This window comes from Oncorhynchus mykiss, chromosome 21 (assembly GCF_013265735.2).
Source record: "Oncorhynchus mykiss isolate Arlee chromosome 21, USDA_OmykA_1.1, whole genome shotgun sequence".
NCBI classification, from domain to species: domain Eukaryota; kingdom Metazoa; phylum Chordata; class Actinopteri; order Salmoniformes; family Salmonidae; genus Oncorhynchus; species Oncorhynchus mykiss.
In genome coordinates, this window is record NC_048585.1 from 41,584,407 (window position 1) to 41,605,818 (window position 21,412).

Sequence of the window (21,412 nt, forward strand, 5' to 3'; positions counted from 1 at the left end):
CAGGCTGGTCAGTACCAGTGTGAGGGGACAAGGACAGGACGGACCCAAAATTCATAACTCAGCTCATCTCTCCACATCAACTTCACTGGTGAGCTCACTATTGATCTTCAATCACTTCTGAACTTTCTAAATATATAAATATTAAACATCTATATATACTGTATATAATGCAAGCTCATAAGAGGTTAATATGGTGTGAGTGATTACTCCAGATTTACAGTTTTATTGATATATTATGTTACACAGTTGGCCATCTGATCCTGGAGAGCCCTGCCTATCCCATAACTGAGGGAGACTCTGTGACTCTACGCTGTACACATAGATGTCAGGAAACAAACCCGAACCCCAAGGTTGATTTTTACAAAGATGGAGTACTCATCAGGAATGAGACCACAGGAGAGATGACCATCCCTGTAGTATCCAAGTCAGATGAAGGCTTCTATAAGTATGAATCTAATGAAGGAGAATTACCAGAGAGCTGGGTGACAGTGAGAGGTGAGAAAACGATCATAATCACATGACCTTTTCATAATATCTCTGGTCATAAGTAATTTGTAGTGTTAAAAAGGTTTGGAGTTGCAAGCTCAGGCTGGTCATCTGATCTCAAGTCAGTTGTCAAATATACACTGCTCAAAAAAATAAAGGGAACACTAAAATAACACATCCTAGATCTGAATGAATGAAATATTTTTATTAAATACTTTTTTCTTTACATAGTTGAATGTGCTGAGAACAAAATCACACAAAAATTATCAATGGATATCAAATTTATCAACCCATGGAGGTCTGGATTTGCAGTCACACTCAAAATTAAAGTGGAAAACCACACTACAGGCTGATCCAACTTTGATGTAATGTCCTTAAAACAAGCAAAATGAGGCTCAGTAGTGTGTGTGGCTTCCACGTGCCTGTATGACCTCCCTACAACACCTGGGCATGCTCCTGATGAGGTGGCGGATGGTCTCCTGAGGGATCTCCTCCCAGACCTGGACTAAAGCATCCGCCAACTCCTGGACAGTCTGTGGTGCGTTGGTGGATGGAGCGAGACATGATGTCCCAGATGTGCTCAATTGGATTCAGGTCTGGGGAACGGGCGGGCCAGTCCATAGCATCAATGCCTTCCTCTTGCAGGAACTGCTGACACACTCCAGCCACATGAGGTCTAGCATTGTCTTGCATTAGGAGGAACCCAGGGCCAACCGCACCAGCATATGGTCTAACAAGGGGTCTGAGGATCTCATCTCGGTACCTAATGGCAGTCAGGCTACATCTGGCGAGCACATGGAGGGCTGTGCGGCCCCCCAAAGAAATGCCACCCCACACCATGACTGACCCACCGCCAAACCGGTCATGCTGGAGGATGTTGCAGGCAGCAGAACGTTCTCCACAGCATCTCCAGACTCTGTCACGTCTGTCACGTGCTCAGTGTGAACCTGCTTTCCTCTGTGAAGAGCACAGGGCACCAGTGGCGAATTTGCCAATCTTGGTGTTCTCTGGCAAATGCCAAACATCCTGCACGGTGTTGGGCTGTAAGCACAACCCCCACCTGTGGATGTCGGGCCCTCATACCACCCTTGTGGAGTCTGTTTCTGACCGTTTGAGCAGACACATGCACATTTGTGGCCTGCTGGAGGTCATTTTGCAGGGCTCTGGCAGTGCTCCTCCTGCTCCTCCTTGGAAAGGCGGAGGTAGCGGTCCTGCTGCTGGGTTGTTGCCCTCCTACGGCCTCCTCCACGTCTCCTGATGTACTGGCCTGTGTCCTGGTAGCGCCTCCATGCTCTGGACACTACGCTGACAGACACAGCAAACCTTCTTGCCACAGCTCGCATTGATGTGCCCTCCTGGATGAGCTGCACTACTGTGTGCTGAGCCACTTGTGTGGGTTGTAGACTCCGTCTCATGCTGCCACTAGAGTGAAAGCACCGCCAGCATTCAAAAGTGACCAAAACATCAGCCAGGAAGCATAGGAACTGAGAAGTGGTCTGTGGTCACCCCTTGCAGAACCACTCCGTTATTGGGGGTGTCTTGCTAATTGCCTATAATTTCCACCTGTTGTCTATTCCATTTGCACAACAGCATGTGAAATGTATTGTCAATCAGTGTTGCTTCCTAAGTGGACAGTTTGATTTCACAGAAGTGTGATTGACTTGGAGTTACATTGTGTTGTTTAAAACCTGTTGAGGATATGGCAGACATACGCCCCCTTTGGAGAGATTGGGTACCCCTAGTAAACTGGAAAAAAAATCTGTCAAAAATTGTTAATATATGCAAATAAAAATTATTATTGGATAGAAAACACTCTAAAGATTCTAAAACCGTTGGAATTATGTCTGTAAGTATAGCAGAACTCACAGGGCAGGCATTCTTCCAAACTAGTTTTTGTGGCCATGAAAGTTGGAGCAACTTTGACGTCATGGCCCCCACCCTTCCCAACCAGCTATGATTCTGCGGACACTTTCTATCTCTTCCGCTAGATGTCCTCTTTCATTAGAGCTTCAAACCGTTCAAATCGCGCGAGAATTGACCCTATGGGAGTGAAATTAGTGCGTGCCACGAGAGAATAGGCTGTGCGTATGGGCGCGAATTGGTCACAGTCATTCCTTTGTTTCCAGCACTGAAGAGAAGGGCAGACGATGGGCGATTGAATTGAAGTTTGTTTTGCACGTCTAAAACATCATAAAGCTTGCTTCTGCACTTAGTTTGACCTGTTTAGTCGACATATAATGTGTAATTTTGAAGTTTTGATGCGCAACTTATCCGGACCAGAGGACGTTTTGGGTGCATTTCAGCTGATGTTATTAGCAGTAGCTAATACAAAGACGCAAGACTTGAAACCAAACGATGTATTGGGTAAGTATGAAGCCTTCCAGAACATTCTGAACGAAGACCATCGAAGGTAAGGGAATATTTATGCTTAAATCTGTGTTTCTGTTGACTCCAACATTACGTGGAAATGTAGCTTGGAACTGAGCGCTGTCTCACAATATGGAATAGTGTGCGATTTCTGTAACGTTAAAAATAAATCTAACACAGCGGTTGCATAAAGAAGCAGTGTATCTTTCTAACTATATGTAGAACATGTATATTTAGTCAAAGTTTATGATGTCTATTTTACGTTATCTTGCCGCGCTACATAGATTTCCTGCGGGCGTTTTTGAGTAATTTCTGAAGGTGAACTCACTGTAAATGGACATTTATGGATATAAATGGCATATTATTGAAAAAAAAAAATATGTACTGTGTAATATGTCATATTACTGTCATCTGATGAAGATTTTCAAAAGGTTAGTGAGCGATTTATTTTTTAATCCTGCGTTTGTTGATTGCATGTTTTGGCTATTGAAATGAGCTGTGTCTGGTGGTGGTTTTACATATATATGTGCTATGTTTTCGCCGTAAAACATTTTAGAAATCTGACTTGCTGGCTAAATGAACAAGATGTTTATCTTTCATTTGAGCTATTGGACTTGTTAATGTGTGGAGGTTAAATATTTTTAAGAATATTTTTGCGTTCCATGCGCCACCGTTTCAGCTGCACGTGGGAGGGGTGATTCCCAATTGGGAACCAGTATCGTAGACAGGTTAACTGTATTTTTTTTACTAAGGTTTTTTTTTGTGTCAGGGTTTATAAAACATTACTTCAGACTGACATGTATTTATAATGTTGCCCATGCAGTATATGATGCATTTATGGTGAATAATTACACAGTGAATGTACTTGTGAGCTGAGGGGTTATCGATCCACCCCCCACTTCTCTTTTCCTGTAATCTAATCCTGTTCTACTGAATGTGGGGGAGGAGTGGACTTGAATGAAGTTAAAAAGGACCCACACACTCACACACGTAAAGATATAAAGTGAAAATATGTATAATGCCATGTACAGTACAAATGAAACCTGGAAATGGGCTATAGAAATCCAATCCACTATCTATTATTGATTAGGTAGGACTTTGCATTGTAGTTATTATTGTGTAATTATTCATGTAGGCACACTGTAACAAGTATTACAGTCACACTGTAACAGGTATTGCAGTGTAACAATGAGTAATTACATCACATGCTACATCGTACAACATGAATAATTACACAGTAATAAGATCATTGTAATATAGTGAGCAACCATTGATTGATGTCAGAATTATTTTATTTTTGACTTTATTTACCCTTTATAATGTGTGCATTTGTGTGTTTCAGGTGTAGGTGTTCCTCTGATCATCAACAAGAGAGTGGGGAACTCCGTGGAGCTGCAGGCAGGCTTAGAGACGGGACATTTAAAATCCTTGGAGTGGAAGTATATGGGAAAGGATATTGCAGAATTCAATTCAGAAGTTGTATATTCCCCTGCATCCCAGTTTGAGGGGAGACTAAAGATGAACACCCAAAACTTCAGTTTAACAGTCAGAGAACTGACACTGCAAGACTGATGGGATTTTCTACTTACAGTTGAAGGGGACAAAGGTCAGATTGGCAGTAAGACCATCACTCTGAAGGTCCACGGTAGGCTGTTGTCCCCATTTTTGAATCCTATTTTGATATCATTGTTATTTATGATCTTTAAACTATAACACAGGTTTTGTGGTTTTATACTGACCTTATTCACCAAGCGTTGTTAAATATCCATCACATTTTCAAGTATTTCTCCTGGTGGAATGGCTATGGTAGGGTTCATTTAGAAGAATGATTATGAGTCCCTCTCTCTCCTGGTTTGTCAGAGCCTATATCCAGACAGACATCAAGCTATTGGCCAACCACTCCTGTACGGTACGGCTGGTGTGTAACGTGTCCTGCTACCCCAACATTACCTACACCTGGGAAAGAGACAATGAGATCTACGGGGATGGCCAGCAGATTCACTTCTCTCTCTCACCAGCAGAGAGAAACATCAATGTGAAGTGCAACGCCCCCAAACTAGTCAGTTGGAAAACTGCCTCTGCGACAGTAAAGTGTAGAAATGGCACAACCACCCCAGGTACCTAGATATCATAATAATCCCTTCCATACACGTTCAGTGTGCCTATACGCTTATGTTGTCAAATACATTATGTAATGCATGTCATTACATTGGATTTATATGATATAGAGACATTTAGTCTTTATCATATTGTATCGTCTAATCATGTGTTGTACAATATGTGACAGGACTGGTGTGGTAAACCATCTACATTGGAATATCAGTAGGAGGCGCTGTGGTGCTGATCCTCACTGTAGCTGTGGCAGTGTGCTACTGCAGGGGCCGAAGTAACACAGGTATGTACAGCTTAGGGGCCTCAACTGTACTTAAAGTGGCATTTCAGGTGGTTCTAGAAGTATTCTTCAGCTGGTTTGATTTTGGGGGGGATTTGCTAGAAATTAGAAAAAGAGTGAGACCCCTCATTAATTCCTGAGTATGTTTGTTGATATCCTGTTTCTGATTGGTTGATATTTTGTTCTTATAAAACACAGCAGATCTAACTGACATCACAATATATGCTGATATTATGGACAACACAAGAAGTAGAGATGTAAGTTACATCGCGATGTAAGATACATTGCCGTTATTATGTATCAACCGTAAGGCTCTCCAGAGGGTAGTGAGGTCTGCACAACGCATCACCGGGGGCAAACTACCTGCCCTCCAGGACACCTACACCACCCGATGTCACAGGAAGGCCATAAAGATCATCAAGGACATCAACCACCCGAGCCACTGCCTGTTCACCCCGCTATCATCCAGAAGGCGAGGTCAGTACAGGTGCATCAAAGCTGGGACCGAGAGACTGAAAAACAGCTTCTATCTCAAGGCCATCAGACTGTTAAACAGCCACCACTAACATTGAGTGGCTGCTGCCAACACACTGACACTGACTCAACTCCAGCCACTTTAATAATGGGAATTGATGGGAAATGATGTAAATATATCACTAGCCACTTTAAACAATGCTACCTTATATAAATGTTACTTACCCTACATTATTCATCTCATATGCATACGTATATACTGTACTCTATATCATCGACGGTATCCTTATGTAATACATGTATCACTAGCCACTTTATACTATACTATGCCACTTTGTTTACATACTCATCTCATTTGTACATACTGTACCCGATACCATCTACTGTATCTTGCCTATGCTGCTCTGTACCATCACTCATTCATATATCCTTATGTACATATTCTTTATCCCCTTACACTGTGTACAAGACAGTAGTTTTGGAGTTGTTAGTTAGATTACTTGTTATTACTGCATTGTCGGAACTAGAAGCACAAGCATTTCGCTAGACTCGCATTAACATCTACTAACCATGTGTATGTGACAAATAAAATTTGATTTGATTTGATTTGATTTGAATGTGTTAAAGCTGTATGTACTGTATTGTAATGGGCTGTATTTTGATTCCAGACAAGATCAAACAGTCATGTAAACCCAATATCCATCTATGAAACTGTCAATGATCTGGTTATCCCAAGATTGAACAAGGTAAGATATAAATGGTCATAATGGTAAAATATCTGTGGTTGAATGGAAGACTATGTAGTCTACTTTGAGAATAGTCACTACCTTTCTTGATGCTGAAACAGTTTCATCTTGATTATCTGTCACATGTAGCCGCAGACTCTGTATGATAAGATCGTTATTGGACGCCCAGAAGGCCCCCAATCTCCCTACCAGGAAGTACTGTGAACTGAACAGGATGTGGTCATAGGCTGTGCCTTCCATAGATATGGAACTCTCTGCATCCTCTGCAATTTACAGTTGTATATTCTGTAGATAGGCCTAGTTATTACTGTTAAATTTCATCACAAACTACACTATTTGCTTCTATTTCCTTCTCCCTTTGATGATTCTCATGTATACAGTATATCATAAGGCCTTATACCTTTCTTTGAAGGCCTAGATACAATTAGAAGATTCGGAAATGGGTAATAGGCAGAATAAGGCGTGGTGATCAGATAAGCTCATATGTCGAATTTCTATTTTCTAGATTAAAGAAAACAGTTTTAGTTAATAGTATGACATTGATTAGTGAGGTTGATTTATGCCTGTGAATAGAAAGTGTACTATTTTGCATTAGGATTATGTGCTCGCCAGGCATCAATGAGGTTGTAATCAGAGAGTATATGCTTGGTTGCATGTTGATTGTAGATGGTCTTATTTGATTTGTCTGCATGTCCAAAATGGCATTCATGTCTGTCCCAATTACCAGATGTAATTCAGTTCATTCTAAAAAAAAAACATGCTGATCAGAGAATTAAGAATACTTCTACCTTATGTTGGGGAATAATCAGAATTAGGTGGTAACATAGGTAAGATGTTTTATATTCATCATATGTTTGTAAGTTACTTCTCATCAGAATGTTATTTTTGTATAATACTGTGGCAGAGTTGCAGTATCTGTTCTATGTCAAGACTAAGTTGTTTGGGCCGGAGAGAGGGGAGAGGTCAAGCGTGTATCTCTTGGCTCCACAATGTCTGTGTGCCAGTCAGTGTGTCTCTGTGATCTTGTCAAGATAGGATGGATTTGATATATGCCTGTTGATATGGAGGATTGGTTGTATTTAGAATTGGTTGTATCTAAATGACAATTTGATATATATCATAGGGTGGGGGTAATGTCTTGGTACCATTTTGTACCAAGGACGAAATAAGAGCTTTGTTTAGGAGACCAAACTGAACGCTAATTTATAGCCAACTCTGTCTGGCTAGGGGATACTCCTCTCTGAAGTAAAGTATTTTCTTTGTGTAAGTTCCTAAGACCTGTGGTTTGTCATGTCGTCTAGGGGGGGTGGATCTTTGCTATTAAAGGATCTCAGTTGCAATGTAGAGGGGGCTCTCAGAGAATTCATTGATAGACACTGAATTGATCTGAGAGTCACAGGGTTGTGATAGAGCTCATATAATTAAAGATGGACTTTGATAACTAACTCTGACTTGTGTGTGGTTTGCACTCATGATTTGGTAAATAGAGGAAATTTCCACGACACTTATTTGCATGCCTTGAATGCTTTGCATTTAGAGTGAATTGTAATTAACACTCGCGACTGTATTTGCTAGCAACAGAGGCATGATTGTTGTATTGAATGGTTTTCAGTACTGTAGCCTTCACCAAGTGAATGTCTAAGTGGATATGTTATCTTTAAAATTAAACTCATTATGACAACACATTACATATATCATAAAGCCCCTGAGGGCCTAGTTACACCCTAACACACTGGTCTGAAGCTCCTGGTTTAGTCAAATTATGCCGGCTTGCAAAGGGATGTGTCATTTCTATAGGAATCCAGCCAAAGTTAGGATATTCAACAATTTAACCTTTCAGTCACACGCAACCTGCATTCAGAATGACTGTTGGGGTAGGGAAGATTGATTTTGAGAATTTCTAAATCATATAAACTGGAACAAACATATCAGTAATGGGTGAAATAAGTCCAACTACTAACAGATTGGATTAGTTTAGAAAAATTGATGTTATCTATGTTTGTGTAGCATAAGATTAATCAACCAGTCATAGTACATGCAAATACACAGGTATGAAATAAACCATTCTGAAAATCAACCTGTGAAGTGTTCATGCTGGAATAATGATAATGATGATGATTGGTGTCGTTTTGAGTTGTTTTGAGCAAACATTCATTTTGTATTTTACTCAACAAGGGTGTTCAAAAATGACTGACTTCAAGCAGAGTTTGTTGATTAAAGACTCTAACACATTGCCTCAAAGTCTTGTCATTTTTAAGTCCACTCAACTTGCATAGAAATGCTAATTAAGCAATTGGTTAAGTTTGACTTTTTCCAGTGCACAGAGAAGTTATAAAGGCTGAGGAACTTCACATTAGATCACTTGTTTGTCATAGTTGAGGGGTCATGGTTTGCTCTCTTCATCTTTAGCAGTGTGGGTTTGTGAAGGAAGGCACTCTGTGAAGCTGTCTTTTCCTGCTGTGATCAGAGAGTCAAATAGAGAAATGGTTGTAATCATATGCAAAAACCTGTGAAAACCTTGTTGCTGGGCTGATGAGTACACATGAAAAGTTGTGCATGGATTTATGTCCTTTTCAGAGAGAAGATGACAATGTTCTTGCAGCATACATTTTCTGTAGTTCACTTATTAATTTCTCTCTTTTTCATTCAATAGTCCTGCTCATTATACCTTATCCAACCTATTAGTTCCACCACCCACACATGCAATGACATCTCCTGGTTTCAATGATGTTTCTAGAGACAATATCTCTCTCTTCATCACTCAATACCTAGGTTTACCTCCACTGTATTCATATCCTACCTTACCTTTGTCTGTACATTATACCTTGATGCTATTTTATCGCCCCCAGAAACCTCCTTTTACTCTCTGTTCCAGACGTTCTAAACGACCAATTCTTATTGCTTTTAGCTGCACCCTTATTCTACTACTACTCTGTTCATCTGGCGATGTAGAGGTGAATCCAGGCCCTGCAGTGCCTTGCTCCACTCCTATTCCCCAGGCGCTCTCTTTTGACGACTTCTGTAACCGTAATAGCCTTGGTTTCATGCATGTTAACATTAGAAGCCTCCTCCCTAAGTTTGTTCTATTCACTGCTTTAGCACACTCTGCCAACCCGGATGTTCTAGCTGTGTCTGAATCCTGGCTTAGGAAGACCACCAAAAATTCAGACATTTTAATTCCAAACTACAACATTTTCAGACAAGATAGAACTGCCAAAGGGGGCAGTGTTGCAATCTACTGCAAAGATAGCCTGCAGAGTTCTGTCCTACTATCCAGGTCTGTACCCAAACAATTTGAACTTCTACTTTTAAAAATCCACCTCTCTAAAAACAAGTCTCTCACCGTTGCCGCCTGCTATAGACCACCCTCTGCCCCCAGCTGTGCTCTGGACTCCATATGTGAACTGATTGCCCCCCATCTATCTTCAGAGCTTGTGCTGCTAGGCGACCTAAATTGGAACATGCTTAACACCCCAGCCATCCTACAATCTAAACTTGATGACCTCAACCTCACACAAATTATCAATGAACCTACAAGGTACCTCCCCAAAGCCTTAAACACGGGCACCCTCATAGATATAATCCTAACCAACTTGCCCTCTAAATACACCTCTGCTGTTTTCAACCAAGATCTCAGCGATCACTGCCTCATTGCCTGCATCCGTAATGGGTCAGCGGTCAAACGACCTCCACTCATCACTGTAAAACGCTCCCTGAAACACTTCAGCGAGCAGGCCTTTCTAATCGACCTGGCCGGGGTATCCTGGAAGGATATTGATCTCATCCCGTCAGTAGAGGATGCCTGGATATTTTTTAAAAATGCCTTCCTAACCATCTTAAATAAACATGCCCCATTCAAGAAATTTAGAACCAGGAATAGATATAGCCCTTGGTTCTCCCCAGACCTGACTGCCCTTAACCAACAAAAAAACATCCTATGGCGTTCTGCATTAGCATCGAACAGCCCCCGTGATATGCAGCTGTTCAGGGAAGCTAGAAACCATTATACTCAGGCAGTTAGAAAAGCCAAGGCTAGCTTTTTCAAGCAGAAATTTGCTTCCTGCAACACTAACTCAAAAAAATTCTGGGACACTGTAAAGTCCATGGAGAATAAGAACCCCTCCTCCCAGCTGCCCACTGCACTGAAGATAGGAAACACTGTCACCACTGATAAATCCACCATAATTGAGAATTTCAATAAGCATTTTTCTACGGCTGGCCATGCTTTCCACCTGGCTACTCCTACCCCGGTCAACAGCACTGCACCCCCCACAACAACTCGCCCAAGCCTTCCCCATTTCTCCTTCTCCCAAATCTGCTCAGCTGATGTTCTGAATGAGCTGCAAAATCTGGACCCCTACAAATCAGCCGGGCTAGACAATCTGGACCCTTTCTTTCTAAAATTATCTGCCAAAATTGTTGCCACCCCTATTACTAGCCTGTTCAACCTCTCTTTCGTGTCGTCTGAGATTCCCACAGATTGGAAAGCAGCTGCGGTCATCCCCCTCTTCAAAGGGGGTGACACTCTTGACCCAAACTGCTACAGACCTATATCTATCCTACCATGCCTTTCTAAGGTCTTCGAAAGCCAAGTCAACAAACAGATTACCGACCATTTCGAATCTCACCATACCTTCTCTGCTATGCAATCTGGTTTCAGAGCTGGTCATGGGTGCACCTCAGCCACGCTCAAGGTCCTAAATGATATCTTAACCGCCATCGATAAGAAACATTACTGTGCAGCCGTATTCATTGATCTGGCCAAGGCTTTCGACTCTGTCAATCACCACATCCTCATCGGCAGACTCGACAGCCTTGGTTTCTCAAATGATTGCCTCGCCTGGTTCACCAACTACTTCTCTGATAGAGTTCAGTGTGTCAAATCGGAGGGTCTGCTGTCCGGACCTCTGGCAGTCTCTATGGGGGTGCCACAGGGTTCAATTCTTGGACCGACTCTCTTCTCTGTATACATCAATGAGGTCGCTCTTGCTGCTGGTGAGTCTCTGATCCACCTCTATGCAGACGACACCATTCTGTATACTTCTGGCCCTTCTTTGGATACTGTGTTAACAACCCTCCAGGCAAGCTTCAATGCCATACAACTCTCCTTCCGTGGCCTCCAATTGCTCTTAAATACAAGTAAAACTAAATGCATGCTCTTCAACCGATCGCTACCTGTACCTACCCGCCTGTCCAACATTACTACTCTGGACGGCTCCGACTTAGAATACGTGGACAACTACAAATACTTAGGTGTTTGGTTAGACTGTAAACTCTCCTTCCAGACCCATATCAAACATCTCCAATCCAAAGTTAAATCTAGAATTGGCTTCCTATTTCACAACAAAGCATCCTTCACTCATGCTGCCAAACATACCCTTGTAAAACTGACCATCCTACCAATCCTCGACTTTGGCGATGTCATTTACAAAATAGCCTCCAATACCCTACTCAACAAATTGGATGCAGTCTATCACAGTGCAATCCGTTTTGTCACCAAAGCCCCATATACTACCCACCATTGCGACCTGTACGCTCTAGTTGGCTGGCCCTCGCTTCATACTCGTCGCCAAACCCACTGGCTCCATGTAATCTACAAGACCCTGCTAGGTAAAGTCCCACCTTATCTCAGCTCGCTGGTCACCATTGCATCTCCCACCTGTAGCACACGCTCCAGCAGGTATATCTCTCTAGTCACCCCCAAAACCAATTCTTTCTTTGGCCGCCTCTCCTTCCAGTTCTCTGCTGCCAATGACTGGAACGAACTACAAAAATCTCTGAAACTGGAAACACTTATTTCCCTCACTAGCTTTAAGCACCAACTGTCAGAGCAGCTCACAGATTACTGCACCTGTACATAGCCCACCTATAATTTAGCCCAAACAACTACCTCTTTCCCTACTGTATTTTATTTATTTATTTATTTTGCTCCTTTGCACCCCCATTATTTTTATTTCTACTTTGCACATTCTCCCATTGCAAATCTACCATTCCAGTGTTTTACTTGCTATATTGTATCTACTTTGCCACCATGGCCTTTTTGCCTTTACCTCCCTTATCTCACCTCATTTGCTCACATCGTATATAGACTTGTTTATACTGTATTATTGACTGTATGTTTGTTTTACTCCATGTGTAACTCTGTGTCGTTGTATGTGTCGAACTGCTTTGCTTTATCTTGGCCAGGTCGCAATTGTAAATGAGAACTTGTTCTCAACTTGCCTACCTGGTTAAATAAAGGTGAAATAAAATAAATAAATAAAAAAATCTATCACTGTGATCACTACTTTCCTGGGTTATTACATTGAACAGTTGACAGACTGTAACTCAAGCACATCCACATGCAGTTGACCTCCAAATAGCTACAACATAAACCAAATGATAAACATGCCATGACCTCAAACCTTTGACACCTCTCCTAGTGACATTAAAGATTGTACTGAACATGTTAACATGACCAGGTATGGTAAGTGCAATATTGACTTCACTTTTTGTACAACTATGTCTTATCCACTAAGTTTCTTTCTCTGATATATACTACAGTTATCTCTTCCTCCCACAGAAAGACCACAGTGTTGATGTGTCCATTTACTTTTACAGTAAGAGGAAGTTGTGTAGAGATGAACATGACATCAGATGCTATTTTTTCTGTTTCTCTTTAAGCATCTGTACCTTTCTAATTCTGTCAAAGCCCCATTCGTGTCACAGACGCAGGAACTGTCCGGGTCCGGAAGACTTGCCAGAGGCTTAGAATGGAGTACACTTTATGTGCAACTCTGCAATGATGATGATTAATGTATTTCTCTGTATTTTGAATATTGTTAGTTAACTATTCACTTTATTGGACGAGAAAATGTTTCATTCATAGAATATGAAGTATGTCATATATGCACAATAAATGTGGCAACTGATGATGTTTGGTTACACTGTGTTTTCTGACTGCAGAGATATGGAGGTGTTGGTCACTACAGCTTTCAATCAGGTTGCAGCATGAGCCTGAGAAACATACAATATAAACTAATATGATGAAATAGACAGAGGAAGGAATAAGGGGACAGACCCAGTTGACTGAGGGGTTATGTTGTTGCTATGTGACCAATCACATCTTAGTTTCAATATTGTGATCCACAAGAATGAGGAGTAGTTACAGGTCTGTCCTGAAGGGGGCGATAAGAAACCCCAGATGTTTACCTTGTTTCGTCACACAGTGTCTCACACTCTACACCCTACAAGGTTAATAGTAAAAAAAATAATGGATTCATGTATTCAAAATGTAATGATGTGAAGCAAAATGAAACTACACTGCATGTGTGTGTTTGTGTGTGTGTGTGTGTGTGTGTGTGAGTGGAGGGGGGGGGGGGGGTTGCGAGAGGGTTGCTGGAGTAGTCCATTTCCATTCTACAACTACCTCAGAACCTAATGGTGATTTGTTGTTCTCTCTCCAGGCGTAACTCCTGGACCCTCTACATCAGTCCTAGTAGGCGGTTGTGGGTCTGGTTGTTGCTGGTGTTCTACTGGCCATTCTCCTGGTACTGCTGTGTCGATATAAAAATGCCAAAGGTGAGACTTTTATAATTTCTCATTAAACTTTTTTTGTTCATGTTCCTTTTCATACAGTAAAATATAATCTGCTTCATGACTATCTCTCTCCCTGTAGGCCCCACCAGCTCCAGAGCACCAACCTGGAAACCCAACAGGACCAAGGATCTACCCAGGGACGGGCTCTTGATGCTGAGAATACACATCTGCAGCATGGTTAGTCTCTTAGTCCAGACCACTCTACCCTCTCTGTAACCTCACACACTGACTTTTCACCATCCACTTGTATACAACATGTTACCATACTCTATGTCCCTAGGCAAGCTGAGGGAAAACCGTCCAATAAATCTTTCACTCTCTTCTTTGACCAACAGGTGGCGCTAACATCTATGATACAATCACTCCCTCGGACAGTAATCACAGTGGTACTGTACACTATGTTAAGTTTAGCATGAATACAGTGTAGAGTTGTTTGCAGTTGTTCTTCACATGTTTAATATTACTGACATACTAACACTAAGTGGAGATATTAGTGTATTACCTGTATGTTTCAGATGCTGGTGCTGCTACTGCTGGACCAAGTGATGTGATGTACAGATTCAACACAGAAAGTTGGACAAGAAAAATAAAAGTAATTCTCAACTGTCACATAAATTCATACAAAATGTAGCAGTGTTTTTTACTCTTCAAATTTGATAAAAATGTACAAATTCTCTCCTCCTCCTCAGAAATGCCAGCTGATCCAAAAGAAAATCCAGTCTATTCTGAGATCAAGACAGGGAAGACCACAGGTGAGACCCATTCTACAGGTTGGCAATCAGTGGAATCTAAATGTGTGATTTAAGAGTTTCAACGAAGATACAGAATATGCAATATGTTAATTCCTCCATTTGTTGACTGGAAATTTCAATTTTCAGCAGCAACTGGACCTGTTGATATGGCCAATGCTGAGGTTGACCTTAAACAGAAGGCCAAAGCCAGGAAGAAGAAAGGTAAGACTGGACATCCCTCCTTCCATATTCCCTCTATCATAACCTCACACCTCTGACCCCATATTGACTAGCTGCATAATATTCTGTATATAACTGTTATATTATTCTGATGTTTTATCCTCACCCCTGACAGAAACATCAACCCCACCCGAGGAAGATTCAGTCTATTCTCAATTGAAGCCAGGTACAGCCTCAGGTAAGACTAATAGCCATATGCTATTGATACTACATATGATAGTAATATGGAACTAATGCTCTGATATCAACGTATAATGTAGCTATTTAAAGTATGTATCTTTGTTTGATTCTAAAGATTTTGTTTGACTGCGGAGGAGGAGGAGCAGAAGGAACCCAGCAACATGGATTGTGCACACGCAATGAACACAAGCAAGCAAACACACACACACACACACACACACACAATAACATATTGTACATTAAGGATATTTTTCTTGTTTTACTCACCAATAGATACATTGTATTTAAGCATGGTTTAATTGTGTTTTATTGTAACAGCTTTTTATTATAAGGTGTAATGATGTTGGATCGAATCTGCAGCTACAGTAATTGTATCTGCTTTGTATTGTGTATTGAATTTTACTGTTTTGTTGTAAATGTATTAAAATGTATTATCGTTGATGTATGATGTCTGTCATTCAGATGATAGAATAACATATTTGAATATGAATTTCCAACATGTATTATTCACGTTTTCTTCTAATGGCCTGTACTTTTACAATATCTTTGCGTTGTGCTTTTTTAATAAACTATATTTTATCCACCAGATGGAATGAGTGCTTTCTTACAGTAAATGGATATTGTCATCATCAACTTTTCCATACAACCTAATTTGGTCAAACCTCCTTTCAGCCTAGTAGAGATCTTATGCTCCACAATGTGTGAGTTAATTAAAGGGACAATCTGCTATTTCTACATCCATTTTTGGACTTAATTATATCTACCCATTGAATCTTCATAAATATAACATAAATGCCCCATTAGCAAAATTCAAAAGCCATACCCCATCAGCTGAAGACCCGTTGATATTTTCAGAATGACTTCTTGGGGAAGAGTGTGCCTGAAAATAACAGTTCTTCTCAGTTTTATGATGTCATATCCTCTGCATGAGTTATGAGGACCTGGTTAGTTCTGGTACTGTGTATCACTTCCTATAGAAATGTGGACATGCACGTCTATGACGGCAAAGGGATCTTCCAAGTAAGCAAAGGTAAGACACATTAGCCAGGGTGTGGTATTTACATGGAAACACTATTTAATATTTCCATTACTGTGTTGAATTCCAAATAGTAACTTACTATGACTACGAGTTCTCCCATATTGCCTCCTCATCCTACAGACAGATCATGATGATTAATGACATTAGTGGTGTGTGACTGACTGCTATTTCCAGTGTCCCTGCATGGTCTGGAAGGTCACTGTTCCAGTTAGAGGGTTTCTGTGTCTATGTGTTTATGTTTATGTGGTCAGACAGACAGCCGGCAGCCAGGTCATTGTCACTGCTCCTGATAAACAGAAACAGGTCGCCACGGAGACCACAAGTCACAGAAAGTGACATCACCACAAGATGTTACCTGAAACGTAGAAGGGGGGCCTTTGTCAGTAACCTGGGACCCAGTACCTTCAGAAAAAGTTGACAGGTGTTTCATGTCCCTCAGTCACACTGACCAATGAGCATGCAGAAGAAGTCATGCAAACACGTCTGCAGGTATACGAAGCCAAGATGAAAATGCACACAAACTGCTTTGATATTTTTGCTCTCTCTCTTTCACTCGCTCTCTAACCCCCCGTTGCTCTTTCTCTCTCTGTCTCACTCTCTCTCTCTTCCCCGAGCCCTCTATCTCCCTCTGTCTTTCTCTACAACCTTGAGTCGTCTGCTCATAAAGTAACAAAGCTACCGGTATCTGTGAAACACCATGACCATTATCCACACAACCAGCAGCAGTAGGAAACACATGCTCCAAAACCACCACCATCAGACTGATCAACACAGTGACAGACCCCAAACACACCCACGTCTCATCATCTAACTCTCAAGCTGAGTGAAGGGTTATTTTCAGAGAGCAACTATAGAATGTGGCTTCCTTTTCAACTAACATACAGGAATTATTTTATAGAACAGCAGCCCTCATCAAAAGGAAGTCTCTGCTCTATCTCATCTCTACTCTTTCTTCTCTGTGTGTTTTGGCTACTATCCTGAGTTATTACTTTGAACAGTTGACAGACCTACCTCGTTTCTGCTGTAACTCAAGAACATCTACTTGCAGTTGACGTCCAAATAGTTAAAACATAAACTAAATTATAAATATGCCATGAAGTCAAACTTTAAAGATTGGACTAAATATGTTTTTATCCACAAAATTCCTTCCTCAAATCTTTACTATAGTTTATTGCTCTCTTCCACCCACAAAAAGACCACATTGTTGCTGTGTCCACGCCTTTTACAGTAAGATGAAGATGTGTAGACATTAACATGACATCAGATGCTATTTCTTTGTGTTTCGCTTAAAGCATCAGAGGACATGCTGGTGTCGACAGTCACTTCCCAGAGGCTCAGAATTGAGCACACTTCACTTGTCCAGCGCCCCTGGAGAAATGAGGGTTAAGTGCCTTGCTCAAGGGCACGTTAACAGATTCTTCACTAGCGATTCGAACTATCAACATTTCGATTGCTGGCCCAGCACTATAACCGCTTGGCTACCTGCTGATTGGAGAACACACTGGGAGGGATCTTCCACCATTCCTTCATATAGAATCTTTCCAAATCCTTGATATCATTTGTCTGTGCTTATGGACTGCCCTATTCAATTGAAACCACAGGTTTTCAATGGGGTTCAAGAGCCATTGCAAAATGTATTTTTTGGGCCAATTAACCATGTAGCGCTCATCGGAAGAAGTGGACCAAGGTGCAGCATGGTACGTGTTCATGATACTTTATTTACTCAGAACACCAAACAAAACAACAAAAGATTAACGAACGTCACGTTCCGAAGGCTTCTCAGAGCTAACAAAAAAAAAACATCCCACAAAACTAAGAAGGCAAAACAGGTTGCCTAAGTATGATTCCCAATCAGAGACAACGATAGACAGCTGTCCCTGATTGAGAACCATACCCGGCCAAAACGTAGAAACACAAAACATAGAATGCCCACCCCGCATCACACCCTGACCTCACCAAATAGAGAAATAAAACGGCTCTCTAAGGTCAGGGCGTGACAAATCATTTCTTCGTGGAGTGTGATGTGTGCTCGGGGTTGTTGACTTGATGAATGATCCACTTGCGACCAAGTTTCAAAATAGCCCCATAACATCAAAGTTCAACCACCATAACTTACAGTAAATATGGGGTTATTTTTTGCATATCTATCTTTCTTTCAATGCAAAATAGTCATTTTGTAATGTCACCAACTAATGTAAACACCGGGAGTTTGCTAAAAGGCATTGGCACTTGGATTGGAACTGGTGCGATGGTCAGAGGACATTAAAATAGATCTCCTTGGCCACGCTTGACAGTCGTGGGTTTTGTGTCGAAAGAAAGATGGGGCTAGTTTGCTTCCGCTCGTCCTGGGGCAATAATTTTGACCTGTATCTTTTTGAGAGAAAAAATACTCCTTTAGCTCAGTATTTGTATTATTTATTTTCTACAGTCTTTTTTATTCATCTTTATCAAGGGTGACAATCATTTTGGAAATACATTTTCAGTCGGTCAATGTCATGTAGTCAGCTCTCTCTCTCACACACCCTCCCTTTCTCCATCTTTCTACCTCTTTCTCTCCTGCTTTTGTGTTTTAGAGTCCATCATTCATCAGTAACTCTGACTGTTTTTTATTTATTTTTTTACTACGCAAGTCAGTTAAGAACAAATTCTTATTTTCAATGACAGCCTAGGAACAGTGGGTTAACTGCCTGTTCCGGGGCAGAACGACAGATCACCTTGTCAGCTCGGGGATTTGAACTTGCAACCTTCCGGTTGGCTACCCTGCCACCCCGGTTCAACAGGGTCTGACAGTAGCTGGAGCTATCACTAGTACAGCAGTGAGATTAGTTTGTTCCATTAAAAATACACTATAACAGGAGACACTCTCACCATCACTAGAGCTGCTGTGTCTGACCAGGGTCAGCACTGGTGTGAAGGACACAGATTCTCTAGAACCCCATCTTCACAACCAAGTGATGCTTTAACTCTCACCGTCAGTAGAGCTGCTGTGTCTGACCAGGGTCAGCACTGGTGTGAAGGACACAGATTCTCTAGAACCCCATCTTCACAACCAAGTGATGCTTTAACTCTCACCGTCAGTAGAGCTGCTGTGTCTGACCAGGGTCAGCACTGGTGTGAAGGACACAGATTCTCTAGAACCCCATCTTCACAACCAAGTGATGCTTTAACTCTCACCTCTGTAGGTGAGTTATTTTGTCTCTTTTTTGTCAAACACTATTTATATTGAGTCCATCATGTAGACATGGTCTGTGTGTAAGTATGTTTTAAATAATAGCGACTGTATTACCCACAATATAAAACAAAATCTTACCTATGAATCATCTAAATGCATTTGTGTTTCCACAGCTCTGCCCATGGCCACAGTGAGAATCTCTCCTTAGGGTCCGCTCTACTCTGGAGAGAAAGTCACTGCTGTGTGAGATATCAGACTACACAGACTGAACCACCGCTGGTTCAAAGACAGTCAGCAGAGTTCTAGTACACGTGGTAAAACCATCACCATAATGTCTAACCAGGCTGATCAGTACAAAGGTCGGCACCAGTAGTCTCAACTCAGTGGAACCATCCTCATCAGGTCAACTGGTGAGATTGAGACTGATTACATAGACCTAAAAAGGACTTTAATCAAAGCTCTCCAATAACAGCTCAAATGTGGAAATGTATTCAAATAAAGTTGAAATAATTGGATTAATAATAGAACATTTTAAAATGGAGAATCACCAGAAAGCTGGGAGACAGTGAGAGGTGCGAAGAGCTGTGTGTGTGTGTTGATGGTAAAACATGTGTTTCGCTAGTCCCTCCAGGTTCTGTTGTCTTCATCTCTCTGCTGCCCAGGCTGCTGTGTGGTTTACTGGTGGTGTCTCCCTTTCTACTGGTGTCCATCATACTGATGGTGAAATGCTGCAGGGCTCGAGGTGACCACTTTCTTTCAGTGTGTCTCTACAAGAGTGTATCGTCTGTTATTGTTTAAAGGCATGGTTCAGTAAAAAAATATGATTTTGCTGTGTAGAATAATAGTTAAGAGATCAAAACTATGAAATAACACATACGGAACCATGTAGTAACCAAAAAAGTGTTAAACAAATCTAAATATATGTTATATTTGAGATGAAAGCTTTGCACACTCTTGGCATTCTCTCAACCAGCTTCATGAAGTAGTCACTTGGAATTCATTTCAAGTAACAGGTGAGCATTGTTAAAAGTTATTTTGTAGAATTACTTTCCTTCTTAATGTGTTTGAGCCAATCTGTTGTGTTGTGACAAGGTAGGGATGGTATACAGAAGCTAGCCCTATTCGGTAAAATACTATTATGGCTAGAACAGCTTAAATAAGCAAAGAGAAATGACAGTCCATCAATACTTTAGGACATGAAGGCCAATCAATCTGGAAAATGTCAAGAACTGTAAACGTTTCTTCAAGTGCAGTCGCAAAAGCCATCAAGCGCGATGATGAAACTGGCTCTCGTGAGAACCGCCACAGGAAAGGAAGACCCAGAGTTACCTCTGATGCAAATAAATGCTACACAGAGGTCAAGTAACAGACACATCTCAAAATCAACTGTTCAGAGGAATCAGAGTGAATCAGGCCTTCATGGTCAAATTCCTGCAAAGAAACCACTACTAAAGGACACCGATAAGAAGAAGAGACTTGCTTGGGACAAGAAACACGAGCAATGGACATTAGACCAGTGGAAATCTGTACTTTGGACTGATGAGTCCAAACTTGAGATTTTTGGTTCCAACCGCCGTGTCTTTTACGCAGAGTAGGTGAAACGATGAACTCCCATGTGTGGTTCCCACCATGAAGCATGGAGGTGGAGGTGGAGGTGTGATGGTGTTGGGGTGATTTGCTGGGACAATGACCCAAAACACATGTCCAGGCTGTGTAAGGGCTATTTGACCAAGAGTGATGGAGTGCTGCGTCAGATGACCTTGCCTCCACAATAATCTAAACCTCAACCCAGTTGAGATGGTTTGGAGTGAGTTGGACCGCAGAGTGAAGGAAAAGCTGCCAACAAGTGCTCAGAATGTGTTGGAACTCCTTCAAGACTGTTGGAAAAACATTCCTCATTAAGCTTGTTGAGAGAATGCCAAGAGTGTGTAAAGCTGTCATCAAGGCAAAGGGTGGCTACTTTGAAGCATCTAAAATATAAAATAGATTTTGATTTGTTTAACACTT

The 21,412-nt window shown here is 41.4% G+C and overlaps 1 pseudogene; it reads left to right on the plus strand.

Annotated features, from left to right (window-relative positions):
* Nucleotides 1-401: 401 nt before the first annotated feature.
* On the plus strand, nt 402-17,060 carry LOC110500843 (annotated as a pseudogene).
* Nucleotides 17,061-21,412: the final 4,352 nt, after the last annotated feature.